Here is a 10,651-nt window from a genome sequence, read left to right on the forward strand (position 1 = left end):
GATTATTCAGTTCTGACACTATATAAGTGTTAATGTCCGTTTTTCCTACCGTTTCAATGCATCGCTTTTATGGATGTTGTCATCCTTGTTTACATTGTAGCGAAGCCTTTCATTCAAAAGATGAGGGATTGGATGGAGGGCATAAGTTGGGCAATAGCTAAATATTTTTAATATTTTTTCTAAAAGTTACAGATAAAATGACGGACGAAGAAAGCAGATGCTCATTGTCTGCGAAATCTTTACAATAATTGCCGAGTAAACCATATCCTCTATATAGAATTTCAAGAATGACCGTCAGACCGACGCCACGGACCAAGTGAGTGGGTCACTTGGTCCCTATTGGTAAGGCAAGTATTCGCGCAACAAAAAATCAGTCTTTTTATCTTAAACTAGTGGCTCGCTCCTAGTATCTAGTGGATCTGTATTCTTAGATTTAAAAAATAGCCTAAAACCATCCAAAGACTTATATCTAAAAATTGAAAAATAGCCCAAAACCATCCTGGGAACTATGTAGAGCTTCTCTAAAATGGAGAACTCAATCGGTTTGGTAGTTATTGAAATCTTAAGCTTCAGACAGAATAACCTTACTACTTTATATAATGGAATAGCAGCATAATAGTACACACTTCTTCTTGTAGCTTTACAGACTGACAGACAAAGCGAGATATAAGTAGGGTATTATTAAGAATATTAGAGTAATATATTTGTATTGATTTATGTAAGAAGATACATCCAGAGACAAGGATATTACACATAATTAAAAAAGATATTTGCCTCCACTTTTTAACCCTTTTAAAAATTATACTGAGATGGCATTTTTTTATTTGGTTTTCTTATAATATAAAGTAGTAAGTTTTTTTTGTTTGAAGCTTAAGAATTTGAAAGAAAATGGTCTAATTTTAAGTTAGGCTTTATAAATATCTTGAGATGGGTTTAGGCTATTTCCCTAAACTTTCTAACCCTCCGTAGAGGCTAAATAGGGGAGTATCCGATAGTGTGTGCTAAACAAGTAAAATTCTGTGTTTTATTGTACTATCGATAATAGAATAAATAATAATAATTGGAGGCAAAACAGAATTTCTTTTGATGTAATATCACTACCTTCGTGATAGATAATCTATAAATCTGATGCTAGTAAAAAGAATTGTATTAATATATACATATGTAAGTAAGAGAATATCATAATTTAGTGGTATCATTATTCTTCATGCATTTCTTTATAATATACTAGCGGATATCATATGGTGCCCCTAGAGGCATCTAGGAGTAATTGAAAGACAGGGGGGCTTGTAATGTTGAAAATAAAACATAATGTTTTTTTTTCTGGGGGTATTTTTAGGGGCGATTCCTCTTTGGAGGGAGGTAATACCTTCCATGGATCTATGAGAAGCTGTAAAGGAGAACCATATCGGTTGAGCTGTTTGCAAGATCCTTCTGTAAACACAGACAGAAAGACAAACATACTGTTACTTTTATATAATGATTACTAGAAGAGCCAAAAAGAATCTTTGATTTATAACTAATAAAAAATATGTTTTTGATCAAACGATTTTGAATTGTGTAACAGTTATCCACTCGTTAAATAATAACTTTTAGAATTACATAAAGGATAGAAAGCAGCCAAATTAGTATGACATGAACATAAAATAAAATGTCCAATATTTCATAAAAGATCAATTTTAAAACCACAAAATCATAAAGTTTTAATCTCCTTTCAAAGTTCAAAATTTTTATCATAGAAACATAAATTCAATGACGTATATTTCACTGCATAAAATTGCCTAAAACCATACCATAACCTAAATTTGAAAGTAAAACAGCCTAAAATCATCCCAGATGAAGCTTTCCTAAAATGGTGAATTAAATAACATAAAAACAAAAAAAAAACTTTCTACTTTATTTAGCAGAATCTCAATGTTAATAGGAATATTAAAACACTAGAAATAAAAAAAAAATACACCAATCTGAAACGCTTTTAGCTGTTCTCTGAATAAGTGATTTTTATCAACTATTTTACATCTCCCAACCACGCTAATAAAACATACTCAATCCACTTCCAAATTTTTTCGCATGAGAAAAGTTTAATTAACAAAACATTAAAAAAGATTTAAATATTATCTATATTAGATTTCTTCAGTTATAAACTAGCAAAAAAAAAGCATAAAGCTATTGTTAAAGTCAGCTTTATTTGAGGAAAATGTGAGAAAAAATTCGTACCGGAAGAATGGTTTTCTCTTCGGACGCGCCTTCGAGAGAATTGTGTTTTCTCCGACGGTGGGAGAAATTTAGTGCAGAATACCAAATATTTGTTTGGACATTAAAGTAAAAGAATAGAGGGGACATGAGCAGTATGTAACTCTGCCCAAAGGGCGGGGATTCTGTCCAGATTTTGTATTGGTCTTTCAGCTTAAATCGTGAAAATATTGAGACAGTACCTACAAAAGATTAAAATGGTCTCCACCATTTGGGCTAGGTACTTGTCTGGATTATACATCTATACTTATACAATTATTGTTTTGATTTAGATGAAATCTTTTTTTTTAAAATGAGTACAAAGCTATATGTGAGGGGGTTAAAGGGTGATAAACATTAACATCAAAGAGTTGCGCCTGTTTTTGGCCAAGATATTCCTACCACTTTAACTATTTACCAGAAGAAACCCCTTAAAACCCTGATTATAGAAAAGCTTAGCTTACAAAATATATTTTTATCGCATATGGATTCCGAGTAAATCCAACTTCTCAAATCGCGTTATAAACGGACTTTCGGGACAAACAAAGAGAGTTAGAGAGTAGCTTTGCTAATTAATATTAAATATATACAGATTTTTTTTCTTTTAACGTAATTAGATAAAAAACATAAATGATATATTTTACAATTATTTGTTATAGATTTTTGCAAGCAAAGCTTTCCTTTAATTAGGGTCTGTCTGTCCGTACATCCGTAATGGTTAGCTCTTTTTGTTAGAAATGTCCTACAACAGTTAAGTATGATTTAGGAAGCTTGCAACTGTATAATCGTTACCAGAAAGTCCATACGCCAATTTTAAAACATATGCTGATTTTCAACTTTGTTGACATAAAATTTTGTATGATGATTAGCATATACATATGTTATTTGTAGTAATGATTCCTAAGACAACAAGGTACATTTTTATAAGCGAGGCATCTCAATAATCAAGTCCTAAAATGTAAGTATGTCCTTAAACAGAATCATGTTACCTGTATACGTAGCACATTTACTCACAATTTTGTTTAGACTTATGTATGTCTATTCTGCTTATCCAGTTTTGACACTCTCAAAGTGTTAATGTTCGTTTGTCCTAACGTTTCAGCGCTTCGCTTTTATTGATGCTGTCATCTTTGTTTTTCCTAAAACGTAATTAAATGTAATACATAAATGATATATTTCACAATAATTTGTTATAGATTTTTTTTATAAGAAACACGCAAAGATGATATTAGTATTATCATTATAAATAATGAATTATTAAAGAAGGATGAAAACCTCAATAAATTGAGAATTAAAAAGAAAATAAAAAAAAACACAGCCAAGAATAATATATTTCCCTGCATGAACAAATAAATGCATAGAGTAGATGCTTATTGATAAGCGAAATGTTCAGGTATCTAAAGGGATAAGACAATATCCGATAAATTAATGTAAATTCATAATGATGATACAAAAATTACCCCTTCTGTAGATTACAATTAGTGCTTAAAACGTTTGGACAATAAACTCAATGGACCAACCAATTAAAATCCAACAAAAGACCCCAAAATTGATAATTCAAAGAATAAGAAACATTATAATAAAATTTTTGGGACTAGTGTAATAAGCAATCCAATTTCCCCTTACTCCCTGGAAATGTCGAACAAAATTAATTCTCTGTTAATCTCTGAAACTTTTCAGAGCATGACCGTCAAACAGATGGACAAAGTTAGTCGTAAACTTTATGCTCTCTGGGAAAGGACTTCTCTACACATATATGCAGCCATCTATCTTAAACAGCAACAGAGTAATTCACCTGTGACCCACAGTCACAGATTAAGGGAAATATAGCTTTATAGAACACAGCTGCATGGTAAAATATAAATAGTTCATTTTCTCGTATACATTCGAAACAGATTAATATCTGGTGGATTTGAACCGGTTCTCATCCATATGAAAAAATTATATTTATCCTCGTATTATATCCAGTTTTCTGCGAATATAAAAATGCAACAAACATAGGATTCAAACCAGTATTTTAACCCCGTGCCTTCGGCATCTCGGTTTAAAAAAGCTGGTTTTAATGTTATAATTGTACATTTTATATCCGTGGAAAGCTTTTTATAATACGATGCGAGAAATAACATTTACAATCTAATTTAAACAGGTTAGAACTGTCATATCGATTTAAAACTTTTCATGATGATTCCTTTAATAATTAGGTATGATTATAATTATCATATTCATACTGATTACAATTACCATATGGTACAATGTTGTAGGCAAAGCATCTTTATAATCAAGTCCTAAAAATGTAAGTATGTTCTTGAACAGTATCCTCTATTTAAGAAGTTTGCAACAAATTTGCTTACAATTTTGTATAGAGTTATACTTAATATTCTGCTTATTCAGTTCTAACTTATTTCAAGCGTTAATGATAGTTTGTTTTACCATTTCAGAGCTTCGCTTTTATGGATGTTGTTATCCTTTTTTTGTAGTTTATTTTTAATACAAAATATTGGATGATTAATAATTAATATGCTCTATTTAATACTCTGATTTAAAAGAAAAAAATCAAGGATGACAATATCCATAAATGCAAAATGCTCTGAAATCTAACGGTAGAACAAACGAACATGAATACTTGTAGGGTGTCAAAACTTCATGTAAGCAGAATATTAATCTAAAGGTGTAATACACAGTATTGTATATAAACTTGCTGCTAAATTGCGCCAATACAGGATTCTGTTTAAGGTCATTCTTACATTTTTAGGACTTGATTTTAGAGATGCTTCGCAAAATCAAAGTGGGTGTAACACTGACACACTCACAATGCCTCACATATTTCCTTTATTTTAATATTTGGGAAGTATGAAAATCAATATTCAACAGAATTGGATTTATTTTCCATATTTGCTTTATTTTAGAAAATTTATTTTAGAATTGAAGCCAGAAATTTTTTTTTTTCGAAGCAAAGCTACTCTAGTCCAGAGAGAGAGGGGACAATGGGATGTTATTACACTAGTCTCCAAACTTTTTAAAAAACGTTTTGTTATTTGTTAGCATAACAACTTTGGGGACTTTAGTGAATTTTTATTGGTTGGTTTATGAAGTTGAGTGTTTAAACGTTTTAACCACTAATTTTACGCTACAGATAAGGTAATTTTGTGTATCATTATTGTTGATTTACATGAATTTTTTTGGCCATTGCATTGTCTTATCCCTTTAGATCCCTGACTCTAGTCAGCATAAGGTGCAACAAACAACAAAAAAATATTAGATAGGTTATGTGATTTTAGCTGTTGCTTAGGGCTGGGATCTTAAGGGATAAGATAATGGCCGATAAATTGATGTACATCCCCAATGATTATTAGTGGTTGAAAAGTTTGAACACTGAATTTAATGAAACAACCAATCTAAATTCACCGAAATCCCCAAAGTTGTTAAGCCAACGAATAAGAAAACGTTAGTTAAACTTTGGGGACTATTGTTATAAACAATCCATTGTCCTCTCTCTCTCTCTTTCTCTGTATTTAGGGTCTATACAAAAAAATAGTAATAAAAAAAGAAAAAATTGTATCAAAATAAATATCTTTTTATATCAAAAAAATATTCTATTTGCTTTCTAGTCAAACAAAAGTTAATGAAAAATTTAATGTGGTTATCTTATGGTTCTCAGCTTAAAGTTCAATATTTTTATTTAAAAATCAAACATTTAGAATAAAACAAAAAAATAAAACAATGCAATGGTTCAAATTCTAAATTCTTTTTTGGGTTAAGAGGGTGTAAAAATCTAGATAGGGGAGAAAATTTACATAATTGGGAGGGTAAAAAATTACATAATATCATAAAATAATTTTAAGGGGGGAAGGGGTAAAAACCAACATCATTAAATAGATGGATTAATACATCCTCAAAAAAATTAGGGAAGGGTTGAGGTTAAAGTCTAATTTTCTTTCCTAACGATATATAAAAACATAAAATCTTTCCTTTACTGTTTTCCGTGAAAAGAAATGATATCTTTATAATTTTTCTGAAAATAAAGAGGTTACATAAATCAGATACAATTACCTATCTTTACCAGAAATCTAAACGGACATTGAATGATAAATTGATGTACATTCCCAATTATGACAAAATTACCCGTTCTGTAGATTAAAATTAGTAATTTAAACATTTGAACACTCAACCTAATAAACCAACCATTCAAAATTTAGTAAAAGTCCCAAAAAGTTGTTAAGCAAACGAATAAGAAAATGTTAATGTAAAACTTTATGGACTAGTGTGATAAACAGAGCAGCCCTCTTTTTATTTAACTTTTTCAACTTTCTTTTTGAAAGTTATAATAATTAAATAAATAATGGTTCAGTTATTTTTTTAAAATTCGTGCAAAACACTTCAACTGGTTTTAATCATTTTAAAATCCTTTCTCTTGCGCGAAGTCACTCCCTCATTTTTGTTCTAGTAATTTGCACGTATAACAAGTTGGGTAGTTGAAAATAATTATCTTTTATTAAATTTATTATTCTGTGTTTTTTAGTTTACAGAAATTTTAAGGAGATGTATTTTTCTTGCTGGTTTAAAGTTTGGAATGGCAGTTGGGGTACATACTTTCAGAAATTTTTTCCTGTAGCATTTTGATGCATTACAGACAGACTGATGTATCAAGTGAGATATGAAGTACATGTTTATTGATTAGGAAAATCTTTAACTTAAAAAATCAGATTCCATTACTAGAATAGCTGCTTAGTTGATTAAAAGACCGTCAGAGCACTACCGGTGGACCAAATAATAGTTATTCATCGCATCGTATTATAAAATCTTTCCGCGGATATAAAAACTGATTTTTATCTTGTGATTGTACATTTGTATATTCGTAGGAAACTGATATTAATATTTAACATAATTTTTCAGTATGGCTGAGAACCGGTTCTAATCTACCGGGTATTAATTGGTTTCGAACCTAAACTGGAAATATTTTAGTGCAATCTACATAATTTCACTTCATATAGTTTTATATCCTGTAAGTAAAATTATTCAGGTCTTTTAATGAGAAAGAAACTTATAGAAACCAGACAAAAAGAAATCTCTCTCACTCTCTCTTTGTTTGTTTAAAGACCTGAACTTTGTTTTGGTTAACTCTCCCTTTATTTATGTTTTTACTGTGGAAAGGGAAAAATATTATGTATTAGGAAAATTAATTATTTTCATAGAAATTTTTTTTTTATTTAGTAAAAGAGACATACACATTCAGCAATTTTGCTATGGCGTCATGAATATTTTTCTTTGCTAAGTATGCAACGACATTAAGAACATGGCTTTTTAAAAGCTAAGCTTATTATAAATCAAATTGCCCGTCAGTCCGCCTGTCTGTTATTGCTGTGTTACTTTTGGTCATAATTAGTGTCCTGCACAGGGTTTTGCCTTGTGGGTGCGCGAAGCCAAAAACCGAGGGGTGTTTGAGCTTTTTCTGGGTGTAATTCATAAGGGTTGTGTTATCTTATTGTCAGGGGGTAGGGGGTTACACATCCTACACTACCAACATGCAACAAGGTAAAAAAATTGGTGGTAAATTATATAACGCTCGAAGCGCGGGAATTTTTTAAAAATCCCCACTTATATTTGATGGGGGTGGGTATTTTTTACCTTGCATAACCCTTAACTTTTTCTCTAATTATCTCTGTTCAATTTCTTTAGCACGTCCCCACTTTACACTGTGCAGGCACACTGTAGACATTAAACAGAAAAAGAAAAATTTATTTTTCATCAACCCCCCAAATATTTGGGATGCCTATGGCACTGGAGGGTATAGTTTTATTTGTGGGGGGGGGGGTCTTTGGACGTCCTTGGGTAATAAGATTTTTTAGGGACTCACCTGGGAATGGTATAGATGAAAAATCATTGAATTGGTTTCCCTTACCCCTTGTTATGAAAGTGACTATACCAATGGATATAGGATATACATGAATATATATACAGGGGAAAATTTGTTGGTAATTTAGCTTGCTAATATGAACTTCACTTTATCAGAGTAAATGAAAATCTGGTGCAACATCCAAGTAATAATATATCGATTACCATACCCCTTTGTTTCAACAAATTTTCTTTCAGGCATTTTTGAGGGATAATTAGTCTTAGATTAGGGAGTTTGCAATTTAAACAAGGATGACAATATAGCAAAAATCCAAAATAATAGATAGACAAACGAACAATGTAGTAATAGAGTTGATGTTCAGTGTTTATTGAAATACGAGAGAGAAAAGGAAAATAGGATATGCTAGATTATAGATAATCACAAAACATTCATGAGAAATACTATACATATTATTTTATGTTTTTTAGCATGAGTGACAGGCTGACGGTAGAGCTCTGACATTTTTTATGATTCAACCCCCCCCCCCCTTCCATTTAATCTATAACCTCTAAATATAATTCTAGCGCTAAGGTTGAGGTTTGGGGGGGGGGGGGGGGGAGGAGGGGTTGAATCGACCCCTCATCTTTTTAAATATAGCTTTTAAAAGAAATAGTTTCAGAAATTTTCTTTAGAGGGTAATAGTATCCTCCCTCAAAATTGTTATAAACAATAAACATTCCCTGAAAGTATGAGAAGATACATTGTAAAGGAGAACTATATCGGTTCAGGGTTAGCAAGATCCTTGTTTAAATTGAGTAGCTTTGCTGAGTCAATTTTGTTAACCCTGTTCCCATCATTAAATTCGACTAGATGAGTCTACTTTTTGTCTAACTTTACTTTTCTTTGTATTAAATTTCTAATTTACATTATTTCAATAAAACAAGAAACTTATATTTGTGTGTCTGTTTGTCTGTACCGAAAGATTTTTATTTTAATCCTTATTCAAATGTGACAATTCAGAAATTCACCAAACACCGGAAAAAAAAACATTCATAAAATAAAAGCTCTAAAAACAGACGGTAGGATAAACGAACATTAACACTTGTAGAGTGTCAGAGTTTAATAAGCCAGCAGAAATTTATTTTTAAAGTTTAAACAACATTTATGTAAACATGTTACATAATTGAATATATACTGGATACTATTTAAGAACGTGCTTAGATTTTTGGACTTGATCATAACATAATACTTTGTTGTTGTCATTAGATCAAAAATTCAAATAAATAGGATATTTATATCATAAGTGAAAGTGAAAAAATCAATGTTGATACTAACATTTTCCATATATTATTCCGACCGATAAGCATATACTATAGAAATAACTTAGTCCTTCTGTCTGTCAATAATACTTTATACTCAAATGCTTTATCATGAAGACTTTAAAACTATGTGCTTTACCTTTTATATAAATTATCATCCTTTTAATTAATCCACTTCCTTACTATGTATGAGACTTACGTTTCAAACATTTTTGCTTTCATAAGTAGAATAATTGTGCAACCATTTAAAAATTACAAGCATAACTAAGGCATGGTGGGGGTTGCGAATTTAAGGGGAGTTAGGAAAAACGTTCAGGGAGGAGGGTTTAATTTATTTTCAATAAACCTTTCCCTCCACAATTTACAAGCTGACAATGTGAGAATTCGACATATAAACCTGTGAGTGAAGGATTGATATCACACATTGTCCTATCCATGATATCCCTGAGAAAAAGTGCACATATGATTTTGCAAACATATCAGGAACATATGGAATGGTATGAGAATTTTTGAGATAAGCGTTGATGTTATCAGGCGCGTGACAATAATGAAAAGTTTATGAAGATTTCCCTTTATAATAGCCAACATTTTTTTCAAATAAATCTGAGAAACTTCCAATCTAATTCTAATGATCATATAAGATTTAAATTGAAATTCAAGTTGCACTATTTTTGAAATTTTTATTTTGTGAAAATTATGCAGTAAATTTAGACTGCTGTTCGCGGTTTTTGACAATTCGCAGTTGAATATACAGCTACCAGAAGTCATTTATTTGTATCCGACGGTGCAATTTATAGCAGCTACAGCCTGCCTAATATGAATCTGCGGCTGCCTGCTTCCAAAAAAAGCTACGATTTTTCTAGTATGGCTTCCAAAACCGATTAATATCCGGTGGAATAGAACCGGCTCAAGTATTGTATCGTATTACAGACAATTTTCTACAAATATTAAAATAAAATCATGAATTTAATACCAGTTTTCACCTCGGCACCTCGGGGTAAGCAAAACTGAAATTTACTCTTTATTTCACTATCCGCGGAAAGCTATCTATGCGATAAAGAACTATTCCATACACTCAAACGTTGTGCTCTTTTTTTGCTTCATCCACAAGCATTTTACATGCAATATAAATATTCCTAATTTTTTTCAAGCCAACCAACAGTCATTTTTTTCTGGCAAAACGTTTGGAAAATGGAAACAAAAATACGTTTTCAGCCAGTTTTTAAGCTTAAAGCAATACAAAGAAAAGGCAATTACAAAAGAAATT

Source organism: Acartia tonsa, chromosome 11 (assembly GCF_053477335.1).
Source record: "Acartia tonsa isolate MP-2025a chromosome 11, ASM5347733v1, whole genome shotgun sequence".
Taxonomy (NCBI): domain Eukaryota; kingdom Metazoa; phylum Arthropoda; class Copepoda; order Calanoida; family Acartiidae; genus Acartia; species Acartia tonsa.